General features: G+C 48.0%; 1 long non-coding RNA gene across 1 annotated transcript in view; it reads right to left on the bottom strand.

Annotated features, from left to right (window-relative positions):
- Nucleotides 1-12,288, bottom strand: part of LOC119108834 (uncharacterized) — a 63,507-nt gene extending 51,219 nt beyond the window's left edge. Inside the window, exons 1-2 of the long non-coding RNA XR_005095359.1 lie at nt 12,020-12,288; nt 4,157-4,383 (exon numbers count right to left, since the gene is read on the bottom strand). This is a non-coding gene — a long non-coding RNA (uncharacterized LOC119108834). The remainder of the gene's footprint in view (nt 1-4,156; nt 4,384-12,019) is intronic.
- Nucleotides 12,289-17,061: the final 4,773 nt, after the last annotated feature.

Below are 17,061 nucleotides of genomic sequence, written 5' to 3'. Positions count from 1 at the left end.
CAGGCCCGGAGTGGCCCTCAGAGCCTTATGAGGCACGCAATACACTTCCCAGTCCTGTCTGGCGATAGGGCAGGGCAGCATTATCCGTTGAACTAGGCGGCACAACTTGGATTGTGAGTTTGTGCTGTATGCAACAAGCTATGCTCAGCAGATGCCCTGAACTTAGGACCACACGCGCAAGTCATTCTGAATATTTAAAAGACGACAGCCTAAAGCAGCGTAAGACAGCCCTCCGGGAGAGCCTCCTACAACTTCTCGGCGGGTCTTGCCCGAAGTTGGCGTTCAGTTAGAACCTTCCAGCCATCTTAATGAGCCCTGGCCTTCCGGCTCGTCAACAATTTCTCTGTGCGCTGAAGCGATGTCCACATATTGAGTCCCGACATTTCCTCCAGGATGGAATGCTCGCAATGTACTGATACCAAGCCCAGCCAGACAATAATGTCTGCATTCCAGGCACATTTGTCGGGAAACCTTTCTGTAGGGGTAGGCTGTATTTCTCACAGGCTTAACATTCATTGTGCTGCTGAGGGCCATGACGCCTTTTACTCTCGCACGATTCAGAAGGATTTCGAAAAAAACTGGTGCTGCCGACAATGGGTGTCGGTTTCTTATAACGATTGAGGGGGGCAGATTTGTGGAAGGCGTCATAACGGGAGAGGTCTAGAAATTTCTCGGGTTGCGTGCCTTATGTTCTAGCTATCCGTCATATATATATATACATATATATATATATATATATATATATATATATATACACATATATAATATATGTAATATATGTATATATGTGTATGTGTATGTGCACGCAAGCAATATTGACATATCTTTTTGAATATTATATGCGTAGCCGCAGCAATCACTGCATAGAAGCCTCGCAGATTGCATCGATCTTATAAAGGCAACTGTCTCGTGAGGCCAAAGGCGTGGTGTTGCAGCTCTTCCTCTCTGTTTTTTGCGTACTAAAAACTTAACTTGCTGCATAATTTACCATAATGTGCTTAGAAAACTTGTTGCAAATGTATTCATTCACTGACAGGGGTAGGGTGTCCAGTGTCCACAACATATGTGGCCATCACAACCCATTTATACGCGGGATTCTCGACACACCAATATTTCATCGACACAAGGTATGTATTCTAGTGAATATCAATGCTAGCGAATTCATGTATATCATTGGTAATGTTAATTTCACGCATAATTAATATATATATATATATATATATATATATATATATATTAAGCTTCCCCCAAATACACGTAGGCATATGCCCTCCTGTTGAAAACCCTTGTCTCCCGCTCTTTCAATAAACATGAATTGCGAACTAGCTATACGTCTACGGTACACTTCTAAAATCTGTCGTGCCTCTGAAGAAAAGCGACCTGGACCCGTTTCACTTTGAACTTGTGAAAATGAAGTACTTGTCATATCGCTATCATGCGCGATGCAGGCTGATTGTACCAGCGCTGCTAGTCGAGCTGACTCTCAGTTACCACGCGATTATACTCACTACATACACTCGGTGTTCAATGAGCTTATCCGCGCGGGGGCGTACCCAGAGTCTTCGGAATTAGCGGGTGGACACAGGGCTGAACAAGCCCCCCCCCCCTCTTGGTGACAGTCCGCCACCCAAAAAAAGAGACCGTCGGATATGGTCCACTTAATTCCGAGGGGAGGTCTGCACTTCTTAAAAGCTAGCGTCAATAAACTGCACGAAACTGGTGTTAAATCTCTGCGTTCAATAAACCAAAGGCGCTAATCATTTCACAACGCTTCAGTGGACTCTGTCTAAGCTGATAGCATTCGGTCTGTGCCGATTTTTTCCGGGCTGTGCAGGAACATTGTGAATGTAGACCTTAAACCGAAATGTTGTAAATTTACACCCACATCAACCCGTTTTGATCTCAGGATGATCACCTTTGTTCAGAATCTAGTAGTGGATGAAACACATGAACAATGAATACAACAAAATAACATAATGAATAGAAGCAAATAAACAACCAAATCTAAATAATTTATATTTTGATACAAAAACATGATAGCAATATGAAATAATATAATATAACAAAATATAGCTATAATGCATATAAAATAACATGATATAATACTATAATATAATAATATGAAAACATCATAATGTAATAAGGTACAATTATTATAAAAATAAACACAAATCATAACAGAACTTAAAAAAAACACAGTACAATAGTTGGTCCTGCATCTAACATTAGGCGTTGGCCGACGGCCAGACGAATACGACAACGTTGCTGAAGAAGGCGCGTTTAAATTCCAAATTATGTTACAATGTGTTTTGCCTGTGCAATTTTTAAGTTGAAAATAAAAGCAGGCTTTGGGCTCCTTGCCAATACGTGACCCAGGGTAGGCACTGACTCTGGGCTCCTTGCCAATACGCGACCCTCTGCTAAGCACTAACTCTGGGCTCCTTGCCAGGACGTGACCCATGCTAGGCAATGTAGTCTCCGAACCGACGCGAGGACCGCTATATTGACTTAAAGGCGCCTGCCAATGCAAATCGCAGATCGCGACCCTGTCCCTGCTTAGAAAATGTGCCTTACGTCCCAGACCTGAACCTGCAGTATAGTCTGGTGACAAAACTCTATTTTTTAGTCTGGCCAGCGTCGTTCAGCCTCCACCATAGGAGTGTAGTTTCACAAAATGGGACTTGGTGGGGGCGAGCGAGGAAAAAAGTTAGCGCCAAGTACACTTAAAAGCAGATAACTTCCGAGATTTAGACCCAGTTTCCTTTCAAAGACGTTGTGGAGTTGGAGTCCCTCCCCTCCCCCCAACAGGACAGGAATATACAGCCCTAGTAAAGCAGGTAACTTCCGATATCTGACCCAGCTTCCTTTCAAAGACGTTGTGGAGTTGAAGTCCCTCCCCTCCCCCCAGCGGGACAGGAAGATACAGCCCCTAGTGTCATACGTTTGCTTGCTCTGGCTCAGTGAACGATGTTATCGTTGGGAATCATTTTAATTTTCTTTCGCGTCAATTGTAGCGACTAGGTTTCGGTAATCGACAGTAGGTTCGGTGTTATGTGACTTCAGACGTTGTTGGACTGTGCGGCCCCGGAAGCAGAGAGTGTAAGTTTATTTGAGCGACTAGCAACGTCAGCCATGAAAATCCCGGTTGATGGTCGCAAGGCAAAGTACAGGCGTAGTACGCCCAATTTATAATATATATATATATATATATATATATATATATATATATATATATATATATATATATATAATAGGCACGTATATATAATAGGCACGTTCGACACGGCTAGTGTTGGTGGGCATGGCGGGACGCCTACCGCCATCGTTTTATAAGACTGGTATCGTTCCCAGGTTTTTCGAAATTGTTTATCGACTACTGACGTGGAAGTAAAGGTCGACACATTTCAAGACCCCTCCCAAATGCAAACAGATGAAAGCCTGGCTACGTTTTGGGCAAAAATATTTCACCGCTTTGTTTTCATTTTCCGATAAGGTATCGCAACACAGTAAGTCAAGTTGCAGCGGTCGGTATACCATGACACATCGCTGAATAATACCAAAACGCCCCCACAATAACACAAAACAAGGTCATAGTCAACAACATATATACACTGTGCAGTTTGAAAGAGTAGCCTACAGGACAAACAAAACTAAAACTCAGGTAAACACGATACGACTACGGAACTTTAAAAGGGTGACTTAGTCAGATGGACTAAAGTGGACACGATATTGCAGTTTTTCATTTTGTTTTGGGGTCATTTTATCTATGAAACAATGATTAGACGCCTTTCCTAACTTTGATATAATTTTGAGCATCCATTTGTCGATGTGTTACATGTGTATGGGCTCCATGAGGTTGGGGAGGAGCAAACTCACCGTTGTGGGGGCCGCATTGTACATTGTGGGGGGGGGGGGGGACAGTGCCCACCAAAAAGAATGCAAATCACTCCTGGCACCGACCAAAACGGACCCGTATGATGTATCTATGCGTGAAAATTGGAAAAGGAAGGGGGACTCCTTTAACACTGCTGTCACATGGAACCTACACGAACGGACAGTTCCCGTCTATCAATTGTAAGTCCACTCGCGGCCCCCGCCGGAGTTCTCGCGGTACTTGGTACCGGAGATACCGATACTTGGCCCGGCAGGTTATTACCTCGTTGTCGTCGACGCCGGCACACAAAGAGCAGGGCATGCGCTCGTCGGGCGCCGATGCAGCGATGAGTGTGACGCCGTGAAGCCAGACATCGACCGGGTCAGGACACAAGTCAGCCGCCAGCGAGGAGCAGTCCAGAGACGACGGTGGATCGCTCAGCGCAGCCCGACCAGCGACAGCCGGCGACATTGCTGATGTTTTCGTGCTGCTGTCCGTGGCGATCTTACCTGCGAACGTTTCAGAACAAATGAATATGATGTGTGGTCGGCCCAGCCGTAGTACGGCATTCCGATTACACGGGCACAGTACGACACCCCAGCTGCACCGACACCCAAGAACCCAATAGATGACTTGCCCTCTTTTCCGCTAGTTTTCGTGCCCCAGAAAAGACGAAAGTTGTCGGGAACGGAAAGGCACATACCTCGTAATGATCAGCTCTCCTGTGAAAAGGAGGCTGGAGGAGAAAGCTTAAGCAAAAAGGCGCTCAACGCCTTGTAACAAAAACAAAGGAAGTAAAGGCACGGGGGGGGGGGGAAGAGAAACCACGGGGAGAAAATGTCAAAAAGTCTTCTCGGTACAAATGTCAAAAAAGTCTTCTCGGTACAAATGTCAAAAAAGTCTTCTCGGTACAAATGTCAAAAAAGTCTTCTCGGTACAAATGGCATCTATATGTATTGCTCAGAAGGTGAAGGATGAGGTATGACTTCTTTTTATTGCATGCAGTCGTTGGCAACATGAAATGTGTGGTACAGCAACGCAGGATTCGTTTGCAACACGCTCGTTGGTTAGGCACCCCAGCAAAATAGCTGTGTCATTAGATAAACGTTTTCTAACTGCTTTTTTCACGGCACGATAAAATATCAAAAAATAAAAAAGAAACGAATCAATTGGTGCTTATCTTTGCCATTTTCAGGACAGGAAAATAGTTTATGAAGCAACCCTGGAGCGGTTGTAAGAAGTTAGTACGCTTCGAACGTAAACCAACTTCGGTATACCTCAAAATCTCAGAATATCCGCGGTGAGATGATGCAATGCGTGCTCCGATATCCTCTGAAATCAAGATTTAGAACTCTGAGAAGTTGCAACGGTTGTAAACCAAACCAGGGAAATCTGAAAAAGTAAGAAAAGCTGAGACATTTCACCCAATTTGTGCCAGAATGACATAACCTAGGGTCATGGGTACGATTTATACATCATGGGTTACGCACAGGTTACTGCAACTTGGAGATTTCAAACGTTTTTGACAGGTGATTGCGACCATTGTTGCAATAATGCGTACTACACCGATAAATGTAGGGTAGCATGAACCTGCTACCGGTGCTACCCCATAATATCATATGAGTTCAAAACCGTTCAAAATTAAAGTAACTTTAACCGATTTTTAACATACTTGAAACAAAAAGATGAAACTGGCTGCTCACTGTATTCAAATGAGTTACCTGACGCCCGCACCTCGAATTCAGAAATGGAGTCGGTGCTACTCATTCCTCCGCTATCTACCCTGTAAATCAGCTTGTACGCTGGCGTTAAAGAATGTTGTTCCACATATGTACGGAAATTGTAACTGAAACAGCTGTCTTGAAGATCGTTTGGTGCAGTTCACGGGCCTGCATTATTTCGGGGAGACGAGACAATGTCCAGGTCACCCATGCATCCACGACGCCATGATAACGTCACTCAAATCCTGGCATTCCAATAGCCTATGCGGCAATCAAGGCAAAAATATAATGGCCAAGTCGGTCATGTCTGGTGTTCGTGAGCACGATTTCCAGATAAAGCGGCCGCCAGTTGGCTCTTGATCAATGTTGTGTTGGGTACGATGGCGTAACCAAACCATGACGCATTGAGGGGCGTATTCCCTACGTAGAGAAATTGTGATGTCTGGAGTAGTGTTTTTCACTCAAAAGTACAGCAATGTTTTTAGTGAGTTTTTTCATCGGCTGGTTCCTTCAATATCTCCAGATGTGAAGTATTCCCTTTATTGGCGGCTCGTTCAAATTTATGCATAAGCATCATCGCAAACGGAATAAAATTTACCATCTTGTGTCCTCAGTGCCATCTTGCTACCCATGGTGATGCCCTGTTGCTGTTTGTAATGATCTTTGCACAATCAAATGTCCTTTGGGAACAGTGGGTGATAAGGCCTGCTGTGTCCATAGTTTAAATGTCATGAAACATTAGGAGCCACAAGAAATGTAAAGTACTATTAGCGTTAAAACTTGCTGAGGTCTGGTACATTATAAGTTGCACAACACTGGAGTTTGTGATGCGTTAGTGGTTGCGACCACTATGCGCTCTGATACGCTTGGTGTTATAATCAGTCCTAAAACAATATAAGTTTTCGGCACATTAGGATTTCGATAACATTGTAGTTTGTGACGCATGAGTGGTTGCGACCGTTGTAGGTTATTACACAGTAAAGCGATAGGGTGCGAAAGAGGCTATGATTCATTAGGGTTTAAGAACATTATGTGATAATCCAATAGGCGTTATGAAACATCGTACGTGACGTAAGCATGAGATGGTACAATACATCAGTTGCTACCATATTTAGGGAGTTATGACGTATTAGGTGTTTTGATGCACGAGGTGCCGTGAATCATAAAGCGTTTTGTGACTTAACGGGTTCACTTAAACATTAGTGGTTGCAATACTTTACGGCTTGCGATACTAACCTCCTCGCGTCTGGTAGCACCGTACATACCAAAGAGAAGAGGCTCCCAAGGCGCGTGCTCTGCATAGTTTTTATTTTTATCTTTTTTAAAAAGAACCCTTTGAATGGCTGGATTTCTGGGATCAGAGCTCACGCTAAGCAGTGCTTGTTGTGTGAGCCCTGAACCCCTACCACCCGATCGCGCAGTTCCATGTCAACGGCAGAATTTGGTGGCAAAAGCTTAACGGGCCGCAATGCTCGGCACGGTCCGTCCTGCCCTCTGACGTCAACTGACCTTTAGCGCGACCGCTGCCACCGGTCGCAGGCCATGCCTGTCAAGGGCAAATAGCGAGCGCCTTAAAGTGACTCGAACCCGCCCCGCCACGGGCGAGTGAATCGGAAGGCACACGCTCTAACCAACTGAGCCACCGGGAGGGACATTGTTTAGTTTAGTTGGATGCTTAACACGCGACTTATTTTCGACATATTTGTAGACATTAGCGCTGGCTTATCGATTGCAGCTTTCCTGCGCGCCTGCATGTTCGATGCGATATAGCTGGACATTTAGGCAATTCACACCACGACAGCAAGCCCTCTTGGATCTGAATTTGAGCACCGTCGAGTACGTATTAAACGTTACACTTTTTCTCATGCCATTTTAAGAGGGGTTCTGTGGTGGGATGCCTTGCGTTGCGCAGCTGCCCGGCTGTCAATGTGCGCCGCCGACTGCCGCAATCACGCATCCCCACAAGAGCCAACTTAAAACTAAGAGCCTATTGGTAAGCATTCGAGCCAGATGATGTTAGCGTACGACTCGGCACGTCATGACTCCGGTACACCCGATATCAACACACGCTCACATGCGAGCCAGAAAGCTAGGATGACGCGGGTGACCGGCGTATTGATGGGACGTTAGGTCCGGTCAAGCTCTATGAACGACTGCCTCCCCATGCATGCTTGACCATCCCTAGTCGCGGGATCCCACCTCCACCGCTGGGTTGGTAGCCGCATTTAAACGGGGAAAATGGAACGAGATGCATTGAGAAAAGTTCGATGTCTTGCATTCTCTGGTACGTTAAAATTGGCGGGGATCCCTCACAATCGTCGGAATGCACTGGCGAAGGCCCGCTGAATATTGAACTTGTGGGTTCCTTCGTCCTGAACTAAGCCACACTAGGCTTCCTGCATTCGACTGTGCCTTCGACATTCGACCACATTCACTCCAGGCATACAGATCCGCTGGAGCCCACTTCACCCGACTCATGCCTGGCTCCCACACGGGTACGACCTCCACACCTTTGCCTCCCGTTAACCAGCGCCCCGGCGTTATAATATGCCTGTCTGTACGAGTCCTTGTAGAACTGCACTAACTTTATTTAACGCATTTCAAACATCGAATATAGCCCCGTTCACGTCCTTTTTAAAATATATCGGATCAAGTTGTGATCAGCTTGGCACGGACGCAGCTGATGGGCCGGCATTCGTTATACCAAAGCCAGACAACAGCTCGCTCCCTCGCCTGACCTCCAGAGTGTGACGGCTCGCTATTCGGGCGACGCCATCGCGCGTTTCGCCTACGATGGAGTGACCCACCGGTTACTCAGCCACGCCCACCGCTCGCAGCTCCTACTGCTGCGCACGCGTTTTAGGCAGCGCCCCATGCAGTACGGAGACCTCGTCTCCGGCGTTTCTGCGCCCTCACCTCTCTCATGCCGAAGTGAGCAAGGCACCGCCCTTCAGCGTGTTCTTCAGAGGTCTGGAGGTAAACAGCGTGCCTGATGGGACGGCGGAGCCCGTCGGCAGGCGGCGCGCGCCCGGCGTGACCTGGGTGTACACTTTAAGGTCTCCACGGCTGGCACACTCTGGAGAGTCGGTGTGACCACCCTATCAGATGACTTAGTCCCTTGTCGCCCTCCACACAAGCGTTGTTGACGGGATCCCTATCCATGCCGGACATCCGGTCACCAAGCGGCTCAGCGTACACAGCGTTAGAAGAGGACGGGCTGTGTTCTGGTCGCTCCCGGGGCGTTGCACATCGTCGGATAGATCCAGTTACCGCCATGCATAACCCCGTCTCCCGAACGGCCCTAACTGGTTCCTGGTCATACCATGACCCACACATCTTCATGCCGTCACGCCTGATCCCAAACAAGAGACACCGAAACAAGTCGACCGTCTCCCGGTAAAAAAATGAAACCGCGTCTTCGGGTCACGCTACCCATAAAACATTAAGCGGGAATGCGCAAGACGATATTCAGCAGGTCTGCGGTCGTCTGGCTCCTCTTCGGTCCTGAGCCTTGCCGCTCGGCGCGGTCCGCGCTTATCAGTCTTCGCGGTCCTCACCGTCACGGTGTGACTCGTCCCTCGTTGAAGGGGCCGCCGGGTGCGGATCGCCGAAGGGATCTGTCAGTCTGGCTAAAGCTTCGTGAGCTAGATCACGCGACAAATAAAAAGGAAGGAAAAGCGTAATTGTAAGCAAAACCCGTGCATGTACCTGGGCGGGGTTCAGCTGAGAGCTCTACCGCTCCTAACCCTCGGAAAAAATTAAGGAAACGAGAAAACGGCAAGCCGAAAAAGTGAGCAATAGGCTAACGTTCTAGCCGAAGAAAACTGTCATGAATGTGCGGTCACGGCTCGTACGCTGCACCCGGCCTCGACGCATGGGCGGGGCAGGCCATAATGACACGACCTGGATCCTTGTGGCCACCTCCAACGGTTAAACCCACATAGCTCCGGCGTAGGCTAATGACGAGCCGCCACCCCAAAGCGTGCTTCACCGGTCTTAAACATCATGTCCACCCACGCCGGGCGCGAGTGCTCCATCGCCGTCCGATCAAATTAAGTCCAGCCTCGCGTTAACGCTGAAAAATTGAGACGCAACAAATCACCTGCCTTTTCAGTCATCCACACTTAGTCCCATATCAGCCTACTGGTCGGACTTTTGCTCTCCGTCTTCATAAGTTTGCAGCCACATCCGTGTCCAGCGCCGAAACCCCGCAATATATCACCCTCTTCCCTAATTATGAGATCACAGCTCTCACCACGAAGCACATTGCTGGGCCGGGAGAGTCGCATAGCCTGTCCCCTCTCCCCAATTACACCAAGGGAAGGGGTTCCCGGGCCACGAGCCATCCTCGGAGCGCACAGCCGTCTATGGTCCGGCTGAGACGAGGGACGACAGCTCGGTGGACTCACATCGCGTGTGTCGTCGGCGTCCCGTCACCCGCTGAGCCAGAGGTCGTCGCTAGGTCAGCGTCGGGTTGTCCTGTTTGCAATGCACGACACTCGCGCTCCTTCTGCCCTGTAGCCTCCTGTCCGAGACCACCTGGGGTCATTCCTCAGACGCTTCTCCTTTTCGGCCTCTCGTTGGAGGCTCTTCGCACTCTTCGCTTTATTTCTTTGCGATTTGTTCTGACCGGGTCAGCCGCCCTCGTTTTTCCGTAAGGTTCAGTAGCTTTTGCCGCAATGCCCCCTCCGTCCAATGTGTTTCCAGACCGGCCTGCCCTACTTCCAGGGCTCGACCCCCAACGTGCCCCAAGGCCAGAGATCGGGCGCCACATCGCCGGAGGCGGAGCAAAGCCCGCCCGCTCTTGCCGCGGACAGGTTCTCCGCGTTCCCTCGGACCCAATCCCCGCTTGGTGCCGTCGCGGCGGGGAATCTGGATTGGGGTGAGGCAGCTTTGCTGTTTCCTCCTTGCACCGCCGATCCGGTGCCGCACGTCCATCAATCTTGTCTGACCGGCTGGTGGCAGGTGTCCCTCTTTGAAGTGCCAGTCCGAAGCGGAAAAACACGCCGCTGCCCTGTGAAGTTCTGCAAGGATGGCGGATTACCGCGACGGGCCAGCTTTCGGGCGCCGCTCTTCGTCCGCCGGTCATTTCCTGAGCCGGCTCCCTCACGCTGCTGCAGGACGACCAAGCGCAGGTTTTCGCTGATGTGATTTGACTTTCTAGGTTCCTGTCGTCCTAATGGTCGTGTTTTGTTCGATGCGGGAGTTCTTGGCCACAGCCGACTCGCCTGCTGTCCCACGCCCGGGCAGGGAGCTTCGCCGATTCTGGGCGGGCCGTATGGGAAAGTTGAAAAGTATAGAAATGTATGGCTACATCGTCTGCTTTGGATTTGCGTCTGACGCAGGTCTGACACGCTGAAAAATCGCCTGTGTGAACAAGTCACAAACATGCCAAAGAATCACTTTGTAATTTCCTGGAACAACAGCCGCTTGACTATTGGCAGCACGTGCATTTCACCGAACTTGCTGACCGGCGTGGCAGTAGCGTACGCCAAAAAGTACCTATGAGCGAATGAATGTGCTCAACTAATCTCCAGTCGTTGCAGGCTGAGAAAGTGAGGATGTCTTGACAGACGTGAAAATCCACATAAGTTAGCGTGTTATGTGAGGGAATGGAAACAAAATAAAACGAAACAAACTACCATCTTTTAGGGACCCTACGGGGACAAGCCCTTCAAATTCAGTTTACCATTTTTTTTTTCAAGCCTGACCATGAACGCTGCTTGGAAACGTCGAGCATGCCCATCATATACCAATGCTTGCCCGGTATCTTTGGCTAATTAGCGTTTTCTGCCTTAAATTCTTCGTAAGAACCCATGGTGCCGAAAAGAACAGAAGCTTGATGCCCATCCTGCTTACATCAATCATAGTTAATTCTGACAAGCTACATGGTACATGGTACATGGTACATGGTACATGACATGGTACAAGTCCGTAAGAACTACTAAGTAAACACTCAGTTCATGAGGTTATGTCTAAATGATATGAAATGTCAAAAGATGTCCCTGAAAATACAGTCAACGTGCTTATTTCTACGGTATAAAGCGTGTCAATTGCATTAGCATGCACACTGTATCAAAACACACTCAACGTGCATGCATCCTGTTAATGGCTTTCGTATATGCCGTACATGGCAGCTTTTACATCTGCGATGCGATTGTGAACATGTCATTACGCATTTTGTGGTGCGCAAAAGCAAGAAGTGCAGCTTGTTAAATCTGATATACGAACGTTAAATCGATGACATACCCGTCCGGTTGGCCACGAAATTTTAAGATACATGTGTAGGGAATAAAGATATTTGACGGAATGAATTAGTAATTTAGGTAGCTCAAGCAATCATCAGACCCCAAAATAGTGTGATAAATCCAAAATGTGCACCGTTCACTGCATAATCAAACTGTAAGCAAATAAAAAGACTTACCTTGCTGAACGACAACACTACTCCAGCGCCACCACACCAGGCATAAAGAAATGCAGCACACCAATTATGAAAGCACGCCCACATACAAAGTTTACGTTTTTGTTGGGAATATACTTGTTGAAATATAAACGGGGCAGAAGCAGATGACTCGTTACACCGTGAACTAGCAGCCCAGCTAGATGCCTTCCAAATTCAAGGTAAGCCTGATATTCTCTACAGGGTCTTAAATGATTGTAAATGGCTTTAGGAAATACACATTAAATGCTATCTTGCTCTTCGTGCTGAGGCGTATTAGCTAACGTGCACGTGTTTTGCTGAGCTGCTACAGAACGTGCTCAGTCCTAGTCAGCATCTTCCTTGTGCATTTTCGAGGCTTCCTTGCCTTTTCAAGGAAGACTTCGTTTGCTTGGAATGAATAAATGTATTATCAGGTTTTAAGTGAATATATGCAGTGACGTATAATTGCTTCTCAAGATATCTTGCGTTGAAATAATTTTCTTAACTGACGTTTACCAGCCGGCACCTATGTTCAGGTTTGCCCAGATGTACTTCAGCATGCGCTCGGGTGGGGGTCAAATTCACCCCCCGAAGGTTTTTTCCCGTAATGATATCCGAGCGGCGTAGCGCAGCCGCACCAAATTTTGCATAGCTGTAGAAAATTGAATAGCAGAACGTTTGGTGTTCCAAATTTATATGTACCTTGTAAGGTCGCTGACCTACGCCAGGTCAAAGTCAAGCCACGGATTCTGCGAAGTCAGTTTCTAGGGAATCGTTCAATCTGGTGCAACGAAACGAAGTGTTAGACAAGACCATACCCCTCTGAGACCTTTTACAAGGGAACGCGAAGCTTGAATGAATAAATTGCATTGCCCTAAGGTCACTTTTGAAGGTCAGGCCTTGGTCAAAGCTGAGCTGCTTTATTCCTCAAGGGCTTGCTGTAGGGTATAGTTTTTGGTGTTTATTTCGATTTTATTAATAACAGGAACAGCATTATGCATCTTCCGTGCCATTCTCAAAGGTCAGAAAAGGTCACTAATCTAAAATGAACCAGGTCAACATTTTGTTTTTTAGGAACATACTGCCTAGCGTAATCTTTGTCGCTTATTCAAATATAATACTCAAAGCAGTCCTGTATGGGTTTGGTCATCATGATCTTCGAAAGGTCAAGCAAGGTCACTGACACAAAATGTTTGTGTGACCTTCTGCTAAGAACAGGTATCTAGGTTCTGGGGGCATTTTAGAGACCACCCTAGAGACCTAGAGATTGCCCCTGTTTGACCTTATTTGACCTGAAGGTTATGACCTAGGAACCTCAAACTTTGACCTGAGTGAGTGATTTCAGATACAGCCCAACACATTCTGTAAATTTGGTGCCTCCAGCTCTCTTAGTTACTGACGTCTCTGGGGGGGTCAAACCGAACCCCCCACCCGAGCAAACGGGTATCCAACCGGCGGGCGCGTGTTAAAAGAACATTGTCTGGCCTGCATCTGCTGGGTTGAGACATTACGGCAAGTCCAATGTACCAAATGAATAAATGCAGCCATGTAACTTGTGTGTCATTGAGAATTGCTCGAGCACAAGCTACCAAGCTACGTGCACTGATGACATCCAGTACAACCCTTCTTCAAATTCTTGCAATAAGCCGGCCATTCACGCTCACCGTTAAAGCGTTCGTAATGAGCAAGATATGGTGAATTAAGCAGCCATGCTGACCTCATCCAGGCACTATCCGACGTAATGAATTATCCAGCCTTCAACCATGTGTTGAAAAGTAATGCGCCATGCTTGCATTTAGCCATGCGTGTAGGAAACGCAAGGATTGCAGGCCATAGCTCATGGATATTATCCTGAATAACTGCAATGCTGGCCTAGATTGGCTCGTGATTCATCCAACTCGTGTATTCAACAAGCCTCCGCTCAGCTGGCCGCTGACATCTCCAGAATCCCCGCAGTCGCCCTGTTCTTTTCCATCAGTCCCGCTCCCGCACCCGGGCGACCCGACCCCGACACGGGTCACGTGATCACGGACGAATGGCCGCAGGCCACGCGGGGCTGCGTCCCGGCGCGACACGCCAGACAAGGTGACCCGAGCCGGCGGCCCGGAGCAGCCTGGACCTGACCGGCTAGGCAGGCTGGCACAGCATCTGGCAGGGGAGTGCACCACTAATGCAAACAGATGCATGCAGGTAGCTGTGCAGACCCCCTTGATAACACCAGTGCTTCCCTGTTCTGTCCGAGCAGAAAGACACCGAGCCAAGTCTACTTGCCAACCTTGTGACGCCGTCTAGGGGATCCAGCACCGCACCTTAGCGGGTGAATCATGATTCTTGACAGTCATATGACTAAGCTTATCCCTGATCGGTGATGCCATGTTTGTTATGTCGAAATGTGATGTTTGATGATGTCTGACGTCTGTGATGTCGAAATATACCTGTTTTTCGACACGAACTGTTCTTGGAGATGAAAGTTCGTGATCTGAAAAGAATCAGGTCAAATTATGAGAACCAAAGCGTTTGCTTTGCGATTCGCAATGTTGATCACGAAATCGACTTGGGCGTCTCTTATTCCAACAGCAGACTCAACTATAAACACTTGTCCTCCAATCCCTGACGCTGCTACCAGACAGTCCTCCTTCAGAGGCTGATCCAGGCCCGGACACTTCTCCTCCAATGGTAGACCCGAGCCCTATTACACGGCTCTTCCAACAGCTGACCCGCATGCCGAACATCCCTCCTCCAACAACAGACCCATGTATCAGACACTCCTCCGCACGCGGCAGACCCATGTACCGGACAATTCTCCTCAAGCGGCGGACCCATGCATCGGACACTCCTCCAACAACAGGCCCATGTATCGGACACTCCTCCAGCGGCAGACCCATACATCAGACACTCCTCCTACAACAGGCCCATGTATCGTATACTTCTCCTCCGGTGGCAGACACATGCATCGGACACTCCTCCTCCAGCGGCAGACCCATGCATCGGACACTCCTCCTCCAGCGGCAGAGCCATGCATCGCACACTCCTCTTCCAGCATGTCTTTGCCCGGACATCTCACCTCCAACAGCTGGGTCAGGCGCGCAACGATCCTTCTCCAGCCAATTCAGGATCCAATTACGAGCGACAGCACGAACAGTCAGAGCACTTTGTCGAGTAGTGTGCGTTTCAGTGAGTATTGTAGCTAATGTGTGCGTGTGTTTTAAGGTTATTTCTGTCGTGCTCTTCCTTTTTGAGTAGTTCTTAAGATGTTTCGTTGGTATTTTAAGAATGAAACGACACAAGTCTAAGCTCTAAGATCAAGCTCTAAACTCTAAAACTCCATGTCAATTGTGCATCACATTTACATTTGGCTCAAACTGGGTTATATTAGGTAATAGGGCAGTTGCATCTTAAGTTTTGAGGGCGGTCGTAATTTTTGTTGATGTATTTTGGAAGGCTTCTGGTTGTTGTTTTGTCAGTTGTACAACAGGCAAAGGTGAAACATTCTTTAAAAGGAATGTTTCACGTTTGAAGATACTGAAGCGAGCATCATATAGGAATAAATGAGTTCACTCGTAGCTATTTCTATAGTATTTTTTAGTCGAAAAGGCTGCTCAAGACAGCACAATTTCGCTATTCAGTTTAAGTGCTCCTCAATGGGTCGTTATTTGATTGCGTCATGGAACGTTTGTGTGACGTCGAGCTGCTGCCATGCATGGTGCTGAGGTGCTGTGCTGAGGTGTTGGGGGGTTGAGGTGTTGAGGTACTGAGGCCAGCCCAAGCCCGGGGCCCACCCCCAGTCAACCAGCACGCGGCAAAACGCAACGACAGCAAAACCTAGGGGCCCGGCATCACCCCCAGGCACACTGACGCTCGCTCTGCGAGGCCCTGGTCTGTCCCTAGCCAAGAATAAACGCATGAAAAACAGACCTAAACATGGGCACGAATGGGAGCTAACTTAGCTGATGGCCGAAAGCTAGAAGAAGGGACTTTTCGAACAAAACCTGCGAGAGCGTAACGTTCATGAGGACAGTCCCCCTTGAGGAAGAGGGACAACGGCCCACAGGACCAGCGCGGACGCGGCAAGGGAGTAGCACTCGGACTGACAGGGCTCTCAGTGGACGCAGGCGCTCTGCGCTGGACCACCGCAGCCACCAACATGTGAGGGCTGCAACGAGCAACGGTGGAGAGCTGCGACGAATAGCTGAGGCACTAGCAGTCTGCTCTCCGTTTTCGTCCCCCGTGGGACATGTCTCCTCACCTCACTCCGCCCCACACCCTTTGCTACGTTTGTCAGGCGCCAGCTAGGCACGAAAACTCCGCCGGGTAAGCGCCATTTTGAAGGGAACTGACCGGGACAGTATGGGTATGCCACGTGCCGGGTGGGGAAAATCATGCGCGACGTACAAGAGTCGTATAGCGTACATGTGAACTAGCGCTGTGTGCGTAGATGTGTGAATGTGGATTATATTTTAATATGTTAGACTTATGAGCAAGTCGTGAGTTTAAGGAAGGAAGCGAGGAATTCAGACGAGAACGAACGTGGTGTAAACAGACCATAATCAAAATATTGATCCAGATGCTGAAGGCACGTGTCAGTTAACTTAGTAACCTGCAGGAGTCTTCACGTATAATTGGGGTCGAAAAGACAGCCTTCACGAGTTGGAAACGTAGCACTTTATTTGCAGTGAGCACAGTCCCTTGTAAATCTGTCGTAATATATATATATATATATATATATATATATATATATATCGATTTTCAAATAATTGCGTGACTAGTCCAGGTCCTTAAAAGAAGTTGTGACAAGGAATGACAGACTTATTTTATTCGACACATAGCTGTTTGCTTGCGATGCGCGCAGCTCTCGATGTGTACTCGGTGAGAGAAATGATGCACACTGCACGCTGTTCTTATATCATCGGCGAGTAATTTCGGCAATATCACAAATATTTACGGAGCATTAAAGCCGTTGATTATTAAGTTTTGATCGGGTACGTATTCTCTTGCCTGCAATACACACTGTTTTGATATAAATTTAGTGTAATATGAGTTACGTT

This window comes from Pollicipes pollicipes, unplaced genomic scaffold (assembly GCF_011947565.3).
Source record: "Pollicipes pollicipes isolate AB1234 unplaced genomic scaffold, Ppol_2.1 Scaffold_2555;HRSCAF=2994_pilon_pilon_pilon, whole genome shotgun sequence".
NCBI classification, from domain to species: Eukaryota; Metazoa; Arthropoda; class Thecostraca; order Pollicipedomorpha; family Pollicipedidae; genus Pollicipes; species Pollicipes pollicipes.
Note: the sequence above shows the minus strand (reverse complement) of the source record. Positions and strands in the feature narration are given on the sequence as shown.